Source organism: Acinonyx jubatus, chromosome B1 (genome assembly GCF_027475565.1).
Source record: "Acinonyx jubatus isolate Ajub_Pintada_27869175 chromosome B1, VMU_Ajub_asm_v1.0, whole genome shotgun sequence".
Lineage (NCBI taxonomy): Eukaryota > Metazoa > Chordata > Mammalia > Carnivora > Felidae > Acinonyx > Acinonyx jubatus.
The window spans coordinates 50,959,987-50,983,452 of NC_069382.1; the positions used below are offsets into that span (position 1 = coordinate 50,959,987).

Genomic DNA, 23,466 nt, shown 5'->3' on the forward strand with positions numbered 1-23,466 from the left:
ACAAAGAATGAATATAATGCTATCACACTACTGTCCACAGAGTCCCTCAAAATATTACACACAGAATTATCACTGGACCCAGCAAGACCACTCTTAGGTATATGCCCAACAGAAATAAAAATACAGTCCGTACAAAAACTTTCACTATTAGTTAACAGTCAAATTGTGGGGATAACTCAAATGTCCACCAACTGACAAATGGATACACAAAATGTAGTAAATCCATACAATGGAATATCATTCAACCATAAATGGAATGGACCACCGATACAGGCTACACCACAGATGAACCTTGAAACATTATGTGGAAGTAAAAGAAGCCAGTCAGAAAAGGCTATACACTGTAGATATTGTAGGATTCTCTCTATATGAAATGTCCAGAGCTCTACAGACAGTAGGTTAATGGTTCCCAGGGGCTGGGGAAAAGGGAGAAAGAGAAGTCATTAACAATGGGCATAGCGTTTCTTTTTGGAGGGATAAAATGTTCTAAAATTAGATAGTGGTGATGGCTGCACAATTCTGTGACTATATTAAAAAGACGGAATTATACACTTTAAGTGGGTAAATTTTATGGTTGCCAATTAGATCTTAGCTGCTAAAAATAAATGCTGCTCTTTGACATTCTGATCCTCATATCCCAAGTGCTGAAGCAAAGTCTCAGTGGGATAAAAACAATGCCATCTGTATACACAACGCATTCTGAAAACTCTTGCTTGTTTTTTAAGTCTCTGCAATGTTGGAAAATATTCTTAGATTTGAATAATTTACAGAGGAACATTACATATTAACCTCCACTGCTGTAACAGAATAATAATCTGTTCTCTCACCCTTCACAATGGCTATTCCAACTTAAGGATTTAGGTTAGCAACCACGAATTCTTGACTCTTACTAATTTAGAAATTATAAGGAAAAATTGAGAAAATATTTTGTCCTCTATATATACGTTATTCTGGAGTTCCTCAAGTGTATGTTATTATAAGTATCACATGCCCTGTGCCCACAGAAGAGCGTAAGGAAGAAAGGATTCGCTGGAGTGTGGGCCACTGGAGAGATTAACTGTACACAGAGAACCTCAGAACAAAAACTGCCATTAAGAATTCTGCTAGGGGCACCTGGGTGGCCGACTTCAGCTCAGCTTGTCATCTAGCAGTTTGTGAGTTCGAGCCCCATGTCGGGCTCTGTGCACACAGCTCAGAGCCTGGAGTCCGCTTCAGATTCTCGGTCTCTCTGCCCTTCACCCACTCACACTGTCTCTCTCTCTCTCTCAAAAATAAACATTAAAAAAAAAAAAAAAAGAATTCTGCTAGTGCTAAAATTAACGGTACGCACACACATGCACATACTCATACACACAGCTAATTCAAGAGCCGGTGGGGAGAGGGGAAAAATCAGTCCGGGACATTTTGCCTGTTTCACTACGAATTACCAGAAATTAAGAGCTGTGGCCCTTAAAATGCCATTCACTACAGCACATACTTTAGGTGGGTCTGGTGACCTCCAGGAGTTCTCTCCTGCACATTTTACTTTCACACAAGTACCCTTTCTTAACAATAGAGCTTTTCATGAAAGTCACTTGATTATCACAGTGGCATTTACTTCCTGTCCTGAGTGCTTTCCACAGACTCCTGCCTACCCCTGCCCCCAAAAATGGGTTTGATTTACTGTAGTTGGGGATGACAAGATAGAAAGGACAGAAGGGTTTTTTTCTTTTCTTCTCTCTTTTTTTTTTTTGGAACCACAGAAAAAGCTTCCACATAAATCAATTTTAAATTGCAAAGCTTTTCTTTTCCTTTACTCCATGGCTGTCTCTAGATATGTTTGCCTACTCAGCAGGAGCAAAAGCCAGAATACATGTAGGCTCCAAAGAAAAATACCCAGAATAAAATACTACGGAAGACTCACGGGGGGAAGCGTTTACTTTAACAAAGCAAAACCAGAAGGAGGATTCCTGCAAGCAGTCTGGCAACGGAATTGTTTCAAGACACATATTTAATTATACAAAATTTCTTCTCTGGTATTTAAGTTATTAACATATCTATAATTCCCATTCACTTAACTCCTGGGCCAAAAGGTATGCTTTAAAAATATAGCAGCTTCCAGCGAACACAGGTATGTTTCCAAGAGATGGCAGAATAAGAACGGGAGTCTGGAGCCAGACTAGTTAACTGTGAATCTCTTACTAAGCTCTGAGACACTGGGCACGTTGCTCACTTCTCTGTGCTTCAGTTTCCACATCTCTAAAATGGGGATAACAGTACTTACCTCACAGGGTTACTGTGGGAATTCAGTAAGTAATACACATGTAAAGAGCTTAATGCCCTGCATTTAGGAGGCCCTCAGTATAAGTTAGTCATTGTGATGGCATTTTTCCAATTAGGAGTATGTAAGTACCAATTAAGGACAATGACCCTTCTTGGCCACTTCCCAGATGAAGCAGGGTTTTCCTTTACTCAGCCCACCCCCATCAGTCCCTCAATGCCCCGGCAGCCTCCAGAGAAGCAACGCGAGATTGCCATTATCCAAAGCAATCAATGTGATTATAATGCAACCACAAGTCACTACTAGAAAAAATTCCTCTCATAAGTCACTCTGGTATCTAGGTAGTTGATAGCACACAGAAAAAAATTGGGGGTGGTGGTGAATGCAGCACCTTCATGGTGATGGTGATTTGGGATGAGGAGAAGACTTTCACTTTTTTTAACTGTCTGACTTGTTTACAGTATCTTTTACGTTTAAAAATGCTAAGTGTCAATAAACATTTACGAAAAACATTTGCTTTCCAATTAAAACAATTTCAAGCCAGGTACAGCTCAAAATGTATTTCTGCGAATCCTATCCTAAGTGTGGTTCTTTCTAAGGATCTGACAGAACAAAATAATTACCGCTGTCAATTTTTGTCTCGGTGAATGAGAAACGAAGAGGGAACCTGAGATTGCATTAGGAACACGTGCTGAGATTCCAATCACTTCCTCTCTAGCAGTTAAGTCACTCCTCTCTCTACCAGATGGCAAGTGACACTCCAACAAAACCCACATATTTAAAACAAGTGTAGAAATGTTTATTGTACGTTCCTTTCCAAAGCAGCTGCTCAAGAGAATGCACTCGTGCCGCAAGAAGGAAATCAAAGTGTATGTCCAACTAATGAAATCTTCTACGAGCTATACACTGCAGGCTCCAACACTGGTAGCTGCCAGCTGCTGCCTAAATACTATTTTCCAACATCTTCGGAAGGCTAGTAGTTACTCAAATAGATTTTTAAAAGAAAATGAATGCAAAAGATTGTAATTATTAGGAGATTATTATAATTAGACATTCTGTTCCTTCCTTTGATTCAAGGAACAAAGGGGCTGTGACTGTAGCTGAGAACACAAAGTGCCTTCATTTGGTTGCTTATTAATCCATTCAGAGGTTATACTGACTTACAGGGAAGAGACCCTGCCCTTAGCTTTCTTCCAATTCCTGCTCTCACCTAAAGTCTCCTGAGCACATCCTGCAGTTCTCTCCATTAGCCCCTTTCCCACCATCCTGTGAGGCAAAAGAAAAAAAAGGACAACCAAAGGATCTTTTCACCCCTCAAACACCTGAAGCCACATTCTGGTTTTGAGGACATTTAGCCAAAGTTCTAAAGTAATTTATTTTTTTTTTAATGTTTATTTATTTATTGAGGGGGGGGAGGGCAGAGAGAGAGGAAGAGAGAGAGAATCCCAAGCAGGCTTCATTCTCAGCCAAGAGCTTGACTGGGGACACGATCCCACAACTGTGAGACCATGACCTGAGATGAAATCAAGTCAGATGCTTAACTGAGCCATCCAGGTGCCCCTAAAGTAATTTTTAGTATTAGGATCCCCTTCCTCCTTTCTTTTTTTTTTTTTTTAATGTTTATTTGTGTGAGAGAGAGAGAGAGAGTGAGCAAGAGAAAAGGGGGAACAGAGGACCCGAAGTGAGCTCTGCACAGACAGCAAGCAAGCCTGATGGGGGGGTGGAGGGGCTCAAACTCACAAACCCCAAGATCATGACTTGAGCTGACGTCGGATGCCTAACCGACTGAGCCACCCAGGTACCCCTACCCCTTCCTCCTTTCTAAACTAAATGAGTGACAACTGATCTTACAAAAATACAGAAGGGGAAAAAGGAAAGAGAATTTGTTTGCAAGATCTAGTCCTCAGGTCCCTCTGTAGTAGGGTCTCAAAAAAATTTTTTTTTAACTTTTGATATCTACTTGAAGATAATGATTTCACTTTGAAAGCAATACAGGACTTTTACACTTTGTCCAGTATGTTTTCCTCACCTACCAGACCAATGACACCCCAACATAATCACTGTATCTTCAGCTGTCTGTCAGCATTACCAGTGGTGCCGGTCAGCACTTTTCATGATCTTTTTTGACTGCCGCTACAAAAATACAGGTATGCAACTGTGTCCCTCTCAAAAAAATCAGACAAGTGCTGTTTACATTTAAAGTCTGACACATTAATACTAATTTCTGACTCCCAAGAGACGGGCTGAATAATGTACTACTCCACGAGTGTAAAACAAACCTCGCAAAACTCATTTTACAAGGTTCCCAACTTGTGTGCCAGTATTTCCAAACTGCCGGTTTCACTGCTCTTGCTCTGCACACTTAGCATCTTCAATGCACTTTTACCAGCTACCTGATTTGAAAAAGTTGAAAAATCTCGTAATTGAAACAAACCTGAGAAGTGACCTAATTGACAAACACGTATAAATCCTGTTCTGATGCTCGTAATGGTCTTAAGATTAATAAAATAGGTACTATCATTTCCAATTTACAGAATCAGAAACTGAGGGTGAGCTGAGTAAAATCGCCTAATGCAACAGATGATAAGCAAGGATCTGACAGATTTACTACATCAAGAACAAATTCCCCCCAAAGAAAACTTAAGCATGATATTGACACTTTAAAGGGCTAGGAAATGGTCTCAAATACACCGGTAAACTGGTGATTTTACTACATTATCCCTTTATTTATTAAATAAACACATATACGTTTTTAAAACTTGAGTCAAATTTCTTATCAACCTCTTCTCTGAAATATTCAGGTGCTGTCTGTCCCACAAAATTTCCCGCCATCCCCAAATCCAGGACTACTTAAACACCTGGGTGAGAAGGGCAGATGAGGACCGCCCCCAAGTACACAGGGTGTCACGGTGCCGCACAGCACTGCACCCAACAGGACCAAGGTCCACAAGCCATCAGTGCATCTTGGTAAGGTGTGAGTACCATTCTCAAAGAAAAACCGCCATAAAGTCTCGAAATCTGAGCGAGAGACCTCCCCTGGCCGTCTTCCTGGTTACTATTTTTAGCCAGTTCAACACTGGGCAAAGTCTGGCACCACTGGCAGCAAGATGTTACTGCTGGCAGCGCGACGAACTCCAGCTGCTCCGCTGACAGCCACTTCCAGCATGGCCAAGGCTAAGAGAAGATGGAGAGGAGGAGAGGGCAACTCCCACAGAGCAAACACGCCATGTGCGCCAGATACGATGCCAACATCCTCTCGTCCAAACCTCGGAATAACCCTACCAGGAAGGTAGAGTTCTCGTTCCACCAGTGGGCAAACTAAGAACTGTGTCATCTGTTCCAAAGCCTAAATGGCGCTATACAGAAACTGAGAAAAAGGCATTATCTGCAGGGTAATGCGTAACGAAGCCCTACCGGAGTTCCCCTTGTTACATACGACGTTGGGTGGAACAAGTTGTGTGACAACGCACATAATAGGACAGCCACAAAGACTCCTACCTGTCACATGGCAAAGCTGCAGATTTACCTACTTTGTAACCATTACGGCATATAATTCCCTTATTCGAAGAGCCACCTATACCCTAACTGCCTTCATTTTTAGTCAAATCGACGCATCGGCTGTGAAAGAGAATTTTAAACCCTGCTATGCTAAAGTCTTGAGTGTTACAGGCTGAACTGTGTCCCTTAAAAAGATATGTGGAAGTCCCAACCACCAGTATCTCAGAATATGATCTTAACAGTGTAGTTGCAAAGGTAATACGTTAAAATGGAGTCATACTAGAGTAGGCTGGGCCCTAACCCAATTATGACTGTTGTCCTCGTAAGGAAACAAAACTCTGGACACAGACACAGAGGGAAGAATGCCATGTGACAATGGAATCAGGTAATGAAATTATGCAGCTGCAAGGCAAAGGGTGCCAAGGCCTAACTGTCACCACCAGTAGCTAGGAATGGACAAGGAGCCCTTTAGCCAGTCTCAGAAGGGCCATGGTCCTTCCGACACCTTGGTTTCAGTCTTGTCTCCAGGACTGTCAGAGAATAAATGTCTGTTGTTTCAAGCTCTCCGGTTTGTGATCCTTTGTTACAGCAGTCTTTAGGAAGAAACTGATAACAATGATCTAACGTATATTCCAAGATACTTCTCTGACAGAGAAAGCCTGAAGCCTGAGTTCCTTCTGTACTGGGAACTACACAGAACTGATCCCATCGTACTAAGTTTTGTAACAGAGGCAAGAAATCAGGGTATAGAACAGACAGCAAGGTACCAGGCCACAGAGGCTGGGTGGGAGCCAGGTCTTCCAATCAACAGGCAGCGGCAGGAAACCGTCCTATGGATAAAGAGGTTAACCTAATCGACACTATTACTGGCAAAATGACTAAAAACAGACCACAAACGTGGATTCTGGTCAAATCAATAATTTCACATGTTCAACAACGAATCAGTCTACTCTGGTATAATCTTTTGAAAGTTTATCAGCTCCGGGATTGACCTGCAGCAACCTCAAGAATATTATGAAACTTGGAAAATTATAAATTGGCCCAAAAATTAATGTATTAAAAATGGATTACTTCATTAAATAGTCTCATGTGATGTCAGGTGGTCATCAAGCAGTTTCTGAAGAGTACAACTAAATTCCAACCAAAAAGAAACTTTGTGTACATACACATTAAAGTTCGGAGAGAAAAAGAAAGGATACAAAATTTCCCAGCCATGAAGAAATCACTAAAGAAAAAAAAATTTAATTTTTAAGTAGAAACATTTAAAGGTTAAAAAAAAGATATGAGAGAAGAGTGTGGACCAAACAGAAAACTTCTAGTTTCACTGTAATCTGGGCTGTAAATAAAATTGAGACAAAGCCCTTAAAAAAACACAATTGCTAAAATACAGATAAACACATCCTTCTTTAATTCTCCATTTTCTGACTGGTTTTGGTTCTGTCTGAGCCTACAGGAGTCCAATAGCCCAAAGAATAGATATCTAGCTGGAGAAAACCAAGATACAGTTGACAATTGGGACTACAAGTTGACAGATGTCTCCTTTTTAAAAGCAAATAACTGATTATTCTTATTAATTCCTACCGGGCACCTAGCTTTAGCCACCATACACGGAAAAAAGATTAAAATAAACCACTACATACTTTTAGTTCATGTAACATTTCAAAGGCAAGAGATTAAAACCACCACCTGAGCCAACCAGACCCTAAGAAACTGTCACAAGCAAACCTCCCAAATTGGTGAAGGCTATTTTCAAGGCAGCATTAGAATGAAAATACCGTGTGTGTGTATGCGTGCGTGTGTGTGCGCGCGCGTGTGTGTGTGTATACTTATGTTCGCATCACAGTCTTGTGTCTCCCCCTCAAAATTCTAGTGTTGAAGTCCTACCCCTTCACTGAAGCCCAACTCAAACTCTATGTTCAGAGACTCCCATTTACACCCATCTTCTAAGTACTGAGTGTCTACCGTTGAGTTAGATAGGTGGCTTAGTTGCCCTGTGTCAACACCATGCAATGCTTTAATGCCACGTTTGTTCATTCTTTCAAACAGTGCACCCTTCTTTGTACAAATTTCTTTGCAAGAAATGAATACGAATCAGACACAGAGCCCACTCTTAAAGGAGAGAACAAATTATAAATAAAGTAAAAAATAAAATAAAAATATTAAGTGCTAAAGTACTTTCCCTGAGAAAGCGAACAGTCAAGAGTGATGATTTGAATGGAAAGACCAGTACCCATTTTCATGGAAGAGTTAACCATTTAAAAAGGTCATAAAAAATCATTAGAGGGGCGCCTGGGTGGCTCAGTCAGCTGAGCGTCCGACTTGACTCCAGCGCAGTCATGATGTCGTGATGGTGGGATCAAGCCCCAAGACAGGCTCTGAGCTGACAGTGAAGAGCCTGCTTGGGATTCTCTCTCCCTCTGCCCCTCCCTGGCACTCACTCATGCTCCCTTTCTCTCTCTCAAAATAAATAAATAAACATTAAAAAGATAGTTAGAATTTGAACAGAGCAATACAAAGGACTACCCATGTGGGGGATTTTCAACACAGGCACTCTATCTTTTAGACTGAGTAATTCTTTGTCGCAGAGGACTGTCGTGTTCACTGCAGAATGTTTAGTAGCGTCCCTTGCTTCAACCCACTAGATGCCAGCAGCACTCTCCAGCTATGACAACCAAAAAGTCTCCAAGATACTAGTTAAAAGTTTGGAGTATATTCTGCGAATGAAGAGGGGCCACTGAAGATCTTTGACCCAGTAGTAGCAGGTCCAGAGAAGTTCTGTCAGTAATGTTGTTTGGAAAGGTTGTAAAATGGCTAGTTAACATCCTTCCTTGCTGAAAGGATTTTAAAGGGTTGTTGCATACTTAAACCTTTATACACAGTATTTTCCTCATCAACTATAGGGTGGTGAACTCTTTTTCCATCAAAAGTTTATACATGCATGACAATATTTTACAGCAACGTTTTTCTTTTTTTGTTTTAAAGTCATCTCTATACCCAACGTGGGGCTCAAACCTACAACCCCAAGATCAAAAGTCACATGCTCCACCAACTGAGCCAACCAGGCACCCCAACATTTTTTTCTTTAAAAAGTTCACATTAAAAAAAAATCAATCAATAATAACAAAATTAAAAGCTCATGTTTTAGATTTTGGGGGTAGCAGATAATGTTTTTGACTTTTATTTCAAAAGACATAGCCACCTAACTTCATTCTTAAATATACACAACCCACTTTTTACACAAGCATTTATCAAATGTAAACGAATTACAAAGTGACTATAGTTTTCTCCTTGGTTTCACTTACAGTAAGAACAGTCACTTAATAAACACATATTTATAACTCCTTTAACATTATCATATCTTTATTTGGAGAATTTACTTTGAATACCTAAGCAAGGTACTTGGTATGTATAGAAAGAGATCTAGATAATAGATAAAGGAGGAAAATTTGGCCAAGTAGAACCTTATCAATGCCAGGTACAATCCTAAAGACTGTGGGCCAGGTAGAAAAAGCTATTAATATTGAACATTCTTTTATTTTTTATTTTTTATTTTTTTACATTTATTTTTGAGAGACAGAGAGCACAAGTGGGGGAGGGGCAAAGAGAGAATGAGACACAGAATCTGAAGCAGGCTCCAGGCTCTGAGCTGTCAGCACAGATCCTGATGCAGGGCTTAAACTCACAAACCACGAGATTATGACCTGAACTGAAGTCGAACGCTTAACTGACCGAGCCACCCAGGTGTCCCAAACATTTATTTAGTGAGCACTTACTATGTATCAGACTTTATGTGTATTAACTATTAATTCTCAAACAACTATGTAAGATAGTGATACCCTCCCCCATAAAGCTGTTCCTGATCTTTCTACCCCAAATAAGCAGTATTTTACCTATGAGGAAACTCAGAAGCAGACAGGTTAAATAACTTGTCCAAGTTAACAACTGGCCTGAGGCAAGCTTGAGACCAATCACTCAGGCTCCAGAAGGCATGCCCTGAAGGCTCAGACTCTACTGGCTCCCTCAGCCCTCCTTATTAGGCAGCACTGGGCCTCATGACCACAGGTCATGCCATAGAAGGGAGAATTTGGAAGAACATTCTTTTGATACAAAATACTACCTTTTTTTCACTAGAGTAATTTCAGATTTAATAATGTTGGGGTTCTCTTTTTCAAATCTGACACTATAGGTTATCATTGTGGAGGCTAACACCAGGACTAACTTTTTACCCAACAGTGATCACACTGTGTTATGGAAGTGATCAATTTTAAAGTATTTTTAGGAAGCTGGGGCGCCTGGGTGGCTCAGTTGGTTGGGCGTCCGACTTCGACTCAGGTCATGATCTCACAGTTCATGAGTTCGAGCCCCATGTTGGGCTCTGTGCTGACAGCTCAGAGCCTGGAGCCTACTTTGGACTCCGTGTCTCCCTCTCTCTCTGCCCCTCCTCCTCTTGCACTCTATGTATGTATGTCTCTCTCTCTCAAAAATAAACATTAAAAAAAATTTTTTAAGCATTTTTAGGAAACACAACAGCCAGTCACCAGCTGGACAGTCTAACTACAACACTAATAAGAGGTATGCTTTAAGCTAAATGGGTTGACTATGAGGACAGTATTCATCAGTATTAAAAAACAAAATATCAGTATTTTGTTTTTTAAACTGGCCAATGGTCCTGGGTGAGGAAGAGAAAAAGATTTCATCTGTTCATGTTTTTATGTTTTAAGTTATAAGGCTAGAAAGAAGTCAAAATATCTGAAGGGTTTGTTGATTTTTTTTAACTGTGGTAAAATACACTTAACATAAAATTTACCATCCTTACCATTTTTAAGTGTACAGTGGCACAAAATACATTCACAGTGTGGTACAACCATCACCAGCATCCACCCACACAACTCTTTCCATCTTCCCAAACTGAAACTGTACCTGACTTTCTATTCTTCCCTCCCTGCCTGCTCCCTGGTAACTACCACTCTACTTTCTGTCTCTATGAAGTTTACTCTTCTAAGTAACCTGCTTTCGTTAACTGTCTTATGTCACTTAGGATAACGTCCTCATGGTTCGTCCATGTTGTAGCCTGTGTCAGACCTTCCTTCGTTGGGATGAATAATAAATAGTCTATGTATATGCTACATTTTGCTTATCCATTCATCCATCCATGGACATTGGGTTGTTTCCCCCTTTTGGCTAGTATATATAATGCATCTATGAACACAGGTGTACAAATATCTCAAGTCCCTGTTTTCAGTTCTTTTGGGTTTATAACCAGAAGTGGAATTGTTGCATCACATAGAAATCTACATTTAATTTTTTGAGGAGCCACCATACTGTTTCCCATAATGGCTGCACCACTTTACATTTCCAGCAACACACAAGGGTCCCAGTTTCTCCACCCTCACCGATACTTGTTATTCTGCTGTTGTTGTTTTACTGTAGCTATCCTAATGGGTGTGAAGCGTTATCTGCTCAATTTTTAAAAAAATATTACTCAAGATTGTATCTGTGTCAATCAAGAGTATTATGTGAAGTTAATTTACTTATTTTTAATTTGGCCTTTAATTTGGCCTTAGAGTTCCCTAAGATCTGTGTTAACATTACTATAATGCCACTAAGTATGATTTTGGAAGAGTCCACCCAAAAGTGAGCTGATAAATTAAAACCTGAAAAGGCTTATGAATAAGCTTTTAAACACAGCATAACCATTATAACATCTGAAGCAGTAATATTGGAATGCATAGATGTACCAGTATTTATTTTGATCAAGCTCAGACAGGGTCACCTTGTGGCTTTATACAATACTGGGGAGTGAGATCTGTTTGTAGTGTGGGAAATAGCGCATGCCTACAACAGATAGACTAGTGGGAGGGAAAGACTAAGCCAATTCCAGATAATATAAGTAAATATACTAAAAGTATTAAATTATATTAATAAGATCAATGGGACAAAAGTTTTATCTCAAATAACGTGTATTTGACCTGTAACACCATATAGCTTCTGTTAAAGGTTTTGGTGTATAATTTTTATCCTAATTTGCAGTTTTATCATTACAGTATAATAGTCTCAGAAAATATTAATTACTTATTAGGCATACAAGTCACAGATCTTGGCTTTGTAGAAAAAACAAGGATCTTCATCTAGACCCCTCATAGAGTCTCAACTGATGGTGATATTATGTAGAGGAGCTTTATTAAATAGCCTCTAAATAACACATGTATTTATTATTTTAAAGTTTCAGTAAGCTAATATTTAAAGCCAATTAAGAATACCAGAAAACATAACCTAAATAATATTTGGAATTAACAGAACAAACATCTTAAACCAGTTGACTATGTTAAACCTTCAATACGAGAGTAATAGGTTCTATTTTTTAAATATTTTATGGATTTCGATAAGAACTTCTAAAACACACTGACATGTTTTGATGAAAACATTTTAGTTTGAGTTTTACACTGATTAATACTTAGATGCTTCAACAACTTTGTAAGGAATTTTTAGATAATTTTAATCCATCCCCAGTGGTTATTAGCATACAAATAGAATCTAGAATTTTAATAATGTAAAGTTTAGCATAAAATTCAAAACTTAAGTATGAATTTTACACATATATTTAGGTCATATATTTGGTGGCCTTTACAATTAACAAATGAAAAACAAGAAGTGACTTTCAGGGGTACTTATTGGGGAATAGTGCCCAACCAGGTCTCCAAGTATAGGACATAGCTTTGTTTCACATCAGCTGTGCTCAGGTCGCAAGATCCCAAACTGTCCTGAATCAGATGAACTATTTTTTAAGACTTGAAACACTGGGGGCGCCTGGGTGGCTCAGTTGGTTAAGCGTCTGACTTTGGCCCAGGTCATGATCTCACAGTTGGTGAGGTCAAGCCCCGCGTCAGGCTCTGTGCCGACAGCTTGGAGCTTGGAGCCTGGAGCCTGCTTCAGATTCTGTGTCTCCCTCTCTCTCTCTGCCCCTCCCAGCTCATGCCTGCACTCTGTCTCTGTCAAAAATAAATAAACTTAAAAAAAAAAAAAGACTTGAAATACTGACAAGGGTTAGACATAGGGCCACAATACTTTTTATTTAGTTTATGAGGGACATTTTTACCTCAATTAAATTTCATCTGAAAAATTTAACTCTAGTTGTATTATTCCATTATATTTTAATTTAGTATATTTAGTATGGATCACACTTAAAATGTATGAACTTAGTTATTTTTATTAAAGGCTACTTTAAATAGTTACTTGTTTTACCTGACCAATTAAAACAGGGGTTGGCCTGTTTTTATACGACCCTCAGGCAAAGGATAGTTTTTACATTTTTTAAAGGATACAATGAGACAGAGGCCTGACACGACTCACAAATCCTAAAATATTGAAAACATGAATCAAACTAAAATGAAATTCTCTTTGATACTTCAGTCGATAGCAATTTACATCACACACCCACATGTATATACCTTCCGTTAATCTGAAGGATACCTGGTCTAAGCTCAGCGCGTCCACCAAAATCTAAGCTTCCTCTTCTATGGTCCAAAGCTGCCGCCTGGGCACCAATACATTTCCCAGCCTCACCTGATGTGGTTACAGTCACAGGGCTAGTTCTTCACAATGGATTTTCAGCACAAGTGATGTGTTCACTTTTAGGTAGGGCTTTTAGGAAGCAATTATACTTTCTCTATTTTCCCTTTCCTCTCACTGGCTGAATGCTGAGGGTGTTGAGTCCCTAAAGGATGTAAAAGCCACTATCAGCCAGGACCACCCACAGGAGACAAGACATTTCTATTGTGTTAAGTCACCAAAATTTTTGCTATTATACTTACTGAGGAAACAAACTGTAACAGTCACTAACATAAATGTTGTATATCTGCTGCCTTTCACGTTTAACTAACTTCTACTTATTTTGGAAATTCTCCCAATCATCCTTTAAAAAAAAAAAAACAAAAAACACTCTCTGAAAACAGATTGTTTATATTGCTGAAAGCCGTCTGTTTATTCTACCCATCAGTCTTTTCCTTGACAACTGGCTACTGTTGCTCCTTTTTCTGTTCACTGTATGCTCAGATGAATTTTAATTTAAAAGCTCACTAAAACCACATTTCAAATGAACCAAAATTTAAAACCATTCCTGCTCCACATATGTGGTTCAAATGATGCGGCACTGAGACATCCCCACATTCCATCCAATGACTATGTGATAGAAGCAGACATTTTAAAATGGATTAAAATAGCCCCTCTTCACTTACTTATTGTATGTAAGGGCCAAAAAAAAAAAACACAAAACTTGAGAAGGGTACCAATTTCACTTAACGTTGAAACACTAGTGTCTCCCAAACTAGAACTTCCCAAAACAATAGAACCTTGGTATTTTCAAGAGCTGCATTATGAAACCGTCAGAGACTCAAAAATATGTCAGTTCTGCCAAAATGCATGCTTCTGTCCCATGGATTCCTTCACACCTGCCTGGCAAAATGGGAATGACAACAGTGTGATGGGAAAGTAGTGTTGGTTCTTGAGTGATTCTTCCCAACATGTTAATGTTTTGAAGCTATCCTGGACAAGACTGTTCAGAAATAATGAGAAAGACTTAGACGGAAAAACAAAATAAAGATTTTAAGAAAAGTGGTAACTGAGAATCTTACCAAAGTCTTACCTTCCTGTGGCACAAATAGGGGTGGTCACTTTACTGGCTTTAGGATCCATTATGCTCTCCACTATCTTGTGATGCTGTGGATACACATGAAGGCTACACCTTACATCAGAGCTTTAATTATGGTGAAACCGGCCTCCAATAGAAGCTAATAGCTACAGGAACCTACATATCAAAGAAAAACATGTCCCAGAATAAAATAAGACCTAGAATCATCTTGGCAGGGAGTGCAAATGTCACCCATACTACCGTAGTGGTATTTTTATCTGGATTCTCATTGTTTTTGTTAATGCTATGGTTACAAAGTTACATAGTTTTAAGTAGTCTAGCCTTAATCCTTTTTTTCCCCCCACAGGCCTTAGTTTTAGTGCGTGATTTTGCAGAATGAGAGGTTTTTCAGGAATAGGTATGAGCATATCACAAATTGAGATCGTGAACTGCAAATGTCAAGCAAACAGGCAAAATGACACAATCCAACCTCATGGGTCCCCATTACAAATCCTTTAGCAGCCTGACAAACACCATCTCATTTAATCCTAGACAACTACCATCTGAAAACCTACCTAAAAATTATGTAGTCCCTAGCAAACAATGGAAACCATATAGTCCATAAATGCTACAAACATATTCTAATTCTCCATATTTCCAAATCTACAATATAATTGCTTTTAACTTCATTTTCGCTTTTACAACTGTCATTTAGTCTGCAAACAGAGTAATAAATCCTTTAGGTAGCTTCTCTGTTCTCCTAGTCCAAAGGCACACCATCACACACTAGGTCTAACCAAACCATTTGGGATTGCTTGAATTTTGAAAATATAATTTCCTTTTTAGAAAGCATAATCTTTTCCTTCGGAGTCAGCTTTCATGAAAACTGCTTTAAAGAAGGCAAAATGGCAGCATCCTGAACATACAAGGCTCCTTATACTATTTAGGTGACTCCTCCAGAGCTGCATTCCTCATAACCAAGCAAAATGACAGATGTGGGAATTTTGCTCATTTCGATCCAAAATCAGAGGATCCAACCTGGTCTACATGGTGCTCGCCCATAAACTCTGTGCCCCATCTCTGCCAGCCATTGCCTCCACTAGGATTTCTGACCCCAAACTTCCCAGTTACAAGGAGCCTGAACTGCCTCACCACTGCCACACTACATTCCCACATGGAACCCCGAGGGACACTATTTTGGTATGTACGGATTCTAGGTTTCCTTGTTGATCTACTGCACTGATATCCTACCAACATGGAGTAACAGAGTAAAACACTCCATGACCCCTTCCGATCCCCTTCCCTAGTTATCCACCCTCTGCTCATGAATCTGTCAAGCAAAATGTAGTGAAATCATTTTTCTTCTCTGCTTCCTTCATCCCTGTGTGTAATGACACCCATTTAATACCTTTTAGGTCACTTCTCCTCTTTCACTCACTGGTTTCTTTTTAGGAATCCTACCTTAGTACTGACTTCAACATATACAACATTTCTGAAAATTCGAGATGTGAAATTCACTCTGGATTGAATATCAATCTCCCCAACACCTAACCTGGCACTTCTAGAACACTAACAGTGGTAATTTGTGTTAATAATGACCCCGAAGTACTTCAAACTTCCAAAGAAGCTTCTGAATCAAAGGAATATTCAATTATACACCATACAGTTTTAAAGTTAAATGTCTTTACAATATTCTAAGGCTTTAGTTTATGGTAATCCATATGCCATAATAGATGACAAATCTTGCTACTACTTGATTAATACACACTTTCACCAACCCATTCCAACTAAGGGTAAGGTCAAATCAGAGATTGCTTTAACACTGGTGTGATCCATTAAAATCATCCTCACAACTTCCTCTGTATGGTCCACCGCTCTAAATCTGGCATGCCCAGTGCTCAGATTTATAAAAACTTTCCAAGTGATCCTAACAGAAACTGCTTCTCAAGAACTATCACTGCAAATAGTGGCAGAAATCAACCTATACAACTGTGGTCCTCACCTCGGTGCACTGCTGGGGGACCTTTGTGAAAACATAGGCTTTTAAAACATACAGATTCCAAGGCCCTTCCAGATCTAATGGATCCTAATCTGTTATGGTAGTACCCAAATATCCAACTCCTCAGATGATTCCAATGCACAGCCAAAGTTTGGAAATAATAGCTTTATAATCTCAGGAATCTTAAGAGCTGTTGCTTTCAGTGTTTCCAACAGGTCACAAAGAACCAACATACGGGTGCAGCCTTTAGGTGGGACCTGCACGGATAAAGAGTGGCCAAGAGGGTGTGGTCAACCCTACATACTCCTTTCTGTAATGTGGAAATCACGGGGTTGGAAGGATCACCTATCCCAAGAAAGAGACTAGGGTGAAGTACAGAAAATAACTTCCTAAAGATATACACTCAGCAGTACCACTCAGCTGCTTGAATCACAACAGCAGTTACAATTGACTAAGAGTCATAAGCCTACCACACTCCTCAGAGTTTAATACATTAGACTAGAAATCAGAGGTCTCAAAGGACCCTAGCTTTACATCAAGAGGGCCCAGTGGTTCAAGAATATCATTTCTCCATTTTCAATAAGCAGAACAGCAAAGTCCCAAAGTAAAGCAAAGTAATTAGTGAGAAGAGCCTTCTGATCATTACAAGAGAAGTCTGATAAAGAAAACTGCACAAATTTTGCCATCAATGAGATCTACCTTCAAAACCTTTCTCCACCAGTTAGTTACCAGTAACATCAGATTACTTAACCTCTCTAAACCCATTTCTTCCTCTATAAAATGAGCACAAAAACTTACGAAATTTTAAATGAGACAATATTTGCAAAAACAGAATTTTCAATACAGCTGCCTTTCCTCCTTAGTAATTTCTATACGCCTCTTCTATACCACTCTCCTTTAAGTCATACATACTAATAGTTACTACATATCTCTGTTAGTCTTTACCTTGACTTATTGCTATTACATATGAGAAACACATGAGAACACTAATTTTGCTCCTCCAAAACTAACATGCAGTTTAAACTTTGTCTACTGACAACCCACTGAGAACTCATCAGGGCCTAGATTCATACTCACTTCTTCAGGACAGAATTTCTTTTTTTTAATTCTCAGGTACTGATTCCTCTAGAGCAAAGGCTCCCAAACTTTAAAGAAAGGTAAGAATTACTGGGGAGCTTGTTTAAAATACAAATCCCACCTCCCACCAACAATGTCATAATTGATAACAGGGAGGATTCTCACTGGCTGCTAATGGCAGTGGGTAAAAGGTTGCTAGGAAACAACACTGACATCTTGCCAAAGTATTATCCCACGAGTTATTTACTGGTTGCAAAAGGGAAAAAAATATATACCTCTATACAGAAAAATCTGGCAGTCAGAATCTTAACCAAGAGATAAACCTTAGCATCACTAACAGTGCAACACATCAGATACCATGTGCCTGTTGACAGGATGCAAAAAGGAAGTAGGAAGCAGTATTTTGGCAAACATATGTACCCTGAATAAAATCAAGCCCCTAGATGCACCTTAAAGTTGACCCAGAAAACAGAGAGGTCAGATGATACTTGGAAAAAACAATTAGGCAATCCAAAATATAGAACATGTATGAACTGGCCTAGAGTCTGCATAAGTCAATGTCACGAGGGGCAAAAATGTAAGAAAACTGTTCTAGGGTAACAGAAACAAAAGCAATGAGTGAATTATAATTAAATCCCTGTTTGGAGGGGAAAAAACCTATAGAAGAAATTGTTGGGGGCAAATGGGCAAATGTGAATATAAGCAGTCATTACATGATTCTGTAAAATTATGGAATCATTGATAATGATGGGATAATGGTATTACAGCTATGTAGAATTATTCTAATTATTTAGTATGTGAAGTACAGAGAGGTGCTTCCTCATAGTATGTTAGATACACAAACATACACTGACAAAGATATCTATGTTAATTATTGAAACCAGGTAGATGGTAACACGTGTTCACTACTCTTTCTCTCTGTATGCTTAAAAGTTTCCATAATGAAGACTAAGAAAAACACATTCCCTGGCCCAACTCTATGAGACTCTAATTCCTTAAGCCTGTGGTAGGCCCATAAATCTGCATTCAAGTAGCCCTGGGGCCTATCCTAAAATACAAGATGTTCTCTCACCACTCTAAGAAACAGAGCTGAAGACAGAAAGTAAGGTGTGTCCACTATCTGGAAGAGCTTGGGTTCTAAACTCTGTGCCAGCTCTATTTTATTGGCAGGCTTCCCAAGCAATGGATTTGGTATCTTCCTCACTGTTGCCATCTTTCTTCACGTGTCCAGTATATTTAAGATGGACTAAAAAGGAGGCATAATAGTAAAAGATTTCTATTTCATGTACCTATGATTCCTTGAGAGCATCTCCCCACAGTAAACAATAATTAGCAACTCTAACTCCCAAGAGTGCTTTAAAGAATTCTTGTTTACCTTTCTCTGAACTGAATATTCAAATTTCTTCCTAGAAATGGGTAATGAGTACACAGTCCATAGTCTACAAATTGATAACCAAAATAAAACAGAAATGGTATCCTCACAATTGAAAAAGAAAAAAAGACCAAAATACCGCACTCAAAACTTTTGACTACAACAAACTAAAAAGCTTTTGTACAAACAAATGGGAGTACATCAAACTGAAAGGCTTTTACACAGCAATGGATATGACCAACAAAATGAAAAGGCAGTGGGAGAAGACAGTCACAAATGATATATACAATACGGGGTTAACATGTGAACTATATAAAGAACTCATAATTCAGTATTTAAAAACTAATAATAAACACTCCAATTAAAAAAATGGACAGAGGAGGGAGAGGAGGGTGCCTGGTGGCTCAGTTGGTTGAGGTCTGACTCCTGATTTCACTCAGGTCATGAGATCAAGCCCCACGGTTTAGCTCTGCTCTGAATGTGGAGCCTGCTAGAGATTCTCTCTCTCCCTCTGCCTCTCTCTCTCTAAAAACAAAACAAAAAAACAGGACAAAACAAGAGACATTTTTCCAAAGACACACAGATGGCCAACAGGCAATGAAAAGATGATCAATTTCAGTAATCATCAGGGAAATGCAAATCAAAACCACAAGAAATCACCTTACACCTGTTAGAAGTAACAAGTGTGGCGAGGATGTGGAGAAAAGGGAATCTCGTGCACTGTAAGTAGTAGTTAAGGTTGTAAATTGGTGCAGCTACTGTGGAAAACACTACGGAAGTTCCTCAAAAAATTTAAAATAGAACTACCATACAATCCAGCAATTCCAGTTCCAGGTGTGTATCCAAAGAAAACAAAAACCACTTTGAAAAGACATGTGTACCCCTACGTTCATTATAGCAATGTTTATAATAGCCAAGACATGGAAGCAACCTAAGTATCCATCGATAGACGAATGGAAAAACAAGATGTGGTATATTACCCAGCCATAAAAGATGAAATCTTGGGGTGCCTGGCTGGCTCAGTTGGAAGAGCATGTGACTCTTGATCTCAGGGTCATGATTTGAGCCCTACACTGGGTGTAGAGATAGACTGATTAAATAAATAAACACATAAAACCTAACTTCAAATAAACTGTCTTAAAAAATGAAATCTTGCCATTTGCGACAACATGGATGGACCTATAAGGTACCATGCTAAGTGAAATAAGTCAGTGATTTCACTTATATGTGGAATCTAAAAAACAAAACAGAAAAAAGACTCAGATACAGAGAACAAACTTGACGGTTGCCAGAGAGGAGCAGGGTGTGGTGATGGACGAAACAGGTGAGGAGGATTAAGAGACACAATCTTCCAGTTATAAAATGCATATGACACAGATATGTAACACACAGCAGAGCTATTAAATTACTATGTTGTATACCTGAAATTAATGAAATATTGTATGTCAATTATTCTTCAGTAAAAAAAGTTATTTTAAAAACTGGCATTTCAAGGTAAAAGTGATATATGAGAAACTTTGTTAGCAATACGTAAAATACCTTAGGGATATAGTGATTTGTTTTAAAATGGGTAAAAACAATGTAATATACCAAGATATATACATATCAGATATACAGAAAAGAAAAATCTAAAGGTGAATCTTGTGTAGAAATGCTATCAATGTCATTGTAACAATATTCACTAAGTCCTCCAAGCAAAATCAGGAAATACAACTAGAACCAGAAAAGTACCTATACCATAATCTAAGAATACCAAAACCAAAATTCACTTAGAATTATTTCCCAGAACAGCTCACAACTGACATAGAAGCTACCATTAAAAAAACAATAATTACAAACACTAACTTTTCAAAGTTAGAGAACACATAGCAAATAATAAACTGCAGTAGGTGACTTTGAGGTTCCTCCCCAATAAAGAAATTAATCTAATAAACAATCCAGGAAAACCTCCAAAATCTAGAATTTGGATACATACATTGCTTTGAGCTGAATCTAACAGTAAAAAAATTTATAACTGAAGACTACAAAAAATGAACTTTAAAAGATGTGAATTTTAGCTGAAATTGCAAATTCACAAAGTTAGCTAATAAACCAGCATTAACACATTTCTTAGAAAGTCTAATCTGCTATGAATTCTAACATTAACTACAGAGAGATAAAAATGCCTCTACAGGCAGCAAAGTTATTGAAAATAATGAGAATGTGTTTAGTATATCAAAATAACACATGGTAAAATTTCAAGGCAGTTCCTGGGAAACCTATACATTTTAAAATATTTTAACTGCTCAAACTAAAGCACGAAATTGCTTCTTTAAAACTTCAGAGTGTTAATCCCTACCAGCATAATAAACTTTTTAAAACTGAAAAGACCTTAAAGATCACTAACTTTAACTTCTCATTTGATAAATATGAGAAAATTGAAGCCAGAGATTTTTTTTGTAACTTGTAGAATGATAAACCAGACTTCTTAATTCCAATCTACAGTGTTCCCTGTATACCACACTATGTATGTCCTGTCCCTTAACAACAACAACAAAAAATCCCCAATAACAATAAGTAGTGGATTGTCTTCAGGCAAATGTAAAAAGTCACTGAACTTTTTAAATGAGGTTGTGTGTTCATGACATTTTAAAAAAATTTAACTCGTTCAGAAAGAAACAAGAAATCCAGAATTCTAACCAGAGGAAAGTAGGTAAACAGAACATTATGAAGGAATAAACTAAAGTTTTAGCCATAAACTTCCTTGCAGAAGTAACACCATAAAGCTACCAGCCCAGGGTGAAAATGGCAATACGTCAGACACAGATTACTTCTGAATCCCACAGAATCTTTGCAATAGTCCAGAATTTATCAGTTACATAAGCCTAAGTGACTTTTGGATAAAGTTTGCAAAATCAAATCATACTGCAAAACAGTACGTGTATTGTTAAGAGACAGAAATGAACTGCCTGTGATTTCTGACATGTGCCTACTACATTTCTAGAACGCTAGATTTCTGTAACATAGAGTTTAAGGCTTTGTTTCTCCATCATTCTGGAAATACTATCCTTCATCACTAGTTGCAATGTTACTCAACGCCATGCCATTTTTTTCATCACCTTCCCTTGAAAAGTTACCATAAATGTCAAGTTTTACTGTTTCTATTCTTTGAAAAATGAGAAATAATTTTCAGGGAAGCTCTCTTCATAGTCATTCTCCTTGAGGAAGTAGCTCTTTATCTATATATATAACTTCCACTAATTATGTATTTCTTTTTCAGGTGGTGGGAGGGGAAAGGGAATAACTAGATTAAGACTACTTAATGTTGTGATACCTTTCTTTTTTCCTTTATGGTATCAAAGGGTCTTGCCCACTGCAAAATTATAAAATTATTCTGTATTTTCTTTTACATGTACTATTTTATGTTTATATCTTTAATTCTTTTAGAATCTTTATTTATGTAAGGTAGAAATCAATTCTTCCCAACTGGGTAGTCATTTGCCCCAATATCATTTGTTAAATAACCCTTTTCCCCTTCATGGATTAGAAATGCTTTACTATCTGCTAAATTCCCATAAACCTGTCTATTTACCTCACTCCTTATTCTGTTTCACTACCTATTTGCCTAATTCCTCTGCCAGCCACACATTGTTCTAATTATTGACACTTTACAGCACATCCGTTTTCTGGTAAGTCTCAACATTTTTTCAACAAGACTTTTTTTGATTGTGCAAAAACATTTACTTCTGGCAATTTTTCTCGTTTCCCCTCAAAAAAAATCCCACTTTCTTTTGAAACAGAATTCCATTAAATTTATGGATAAAATATAATGTATTTTTAAAATATTTAGATTCCCATCTAGTAATAAGCAGATATGTAAAGCCCCGACACACACACACACACACACACACACACACACACACACACGTGTATACAATCTTCATTTGACAGTGACTGGTACTCTGGCCCCACACGAATGAAATTTCCTTATTTGCAAGGTAACATTTCCATTCTTAAATCACAAAATCTTAGAGCAAGAAGAACATTACAGATCACTTAGTCCAATACCACTTGTAAGCCCAGTTATGTTTACCTTAAGCCTGCCCGAGATTCATTTCAAAGTTAAAAATAATATACACCTTTTACACGCAACATAATCATAAAAGTACTACCTGGATCACAAAAAAGCAAAGAGGTTACCTTTATTCAAGAGTACTTTCAACTTAGAAATCCTTTTAGAAGACCCATACTGGGCTCAAAACAAAAAAAACAAAACAAAAAACAAGAGTACCTTAAGGGCATATACTAGAAACAGCTCTAGGTACATTTTTAGGTACTGTTTCCAAGGCAAAGTCTTTTTGTTACAGTGGGTCCAGGAACCGAAAGTCATAGTACCACATCATTCCATTCCCAACTGTTCCATCATTTATTAAAAATCCAACAACAATCTCCAAATGAATCTGAAACAATTCTAAAACTGTTTCTCAACTGTTTCTCTGGCTGCCCATGTAATCACCTGTAGAGCTTTTAAAAATAAGATTACTTGGGTCCCACTCTGGGACCTTAAACATTTTCTTTCTTTTTTTTTTTTTTTAAAGCTGTAGTAGGTTCTAGTTTCAGCCAGAGTTAGGAACCAACATTCTAAAAGATTCAAC

General features: G+C 38.2%; 1 protein-coding gene and 1 long non-coding RNA gene across 2 annotated transcripts in view; both read right to left on the reverse strand.

The window, feature by feature from the left end:
• Positions 1-19,868, reverse strand: part of LOC128314404 (uncharacterized) — an 87,216-nt gene extending 67,348 nt beyond the window's left edge. The window contains exon 1 of the long non-coding RNA XR_008296013.1: positions 13,322-19,868. This is a non-coding gene — a long non-coding RNA (uncharacterized LOC128314404). The remainder of the gene's footprint in view (positions 1-13,321) is intronic.
• The window catches only part of XKR6 (XK related 6), a 318,378-nt gene that overhangs the window by 289,789 nt on the left and 5,123 nt on the right, over positions 1-23,466 (reverse strand). The window lies entirely within an intron of this gene.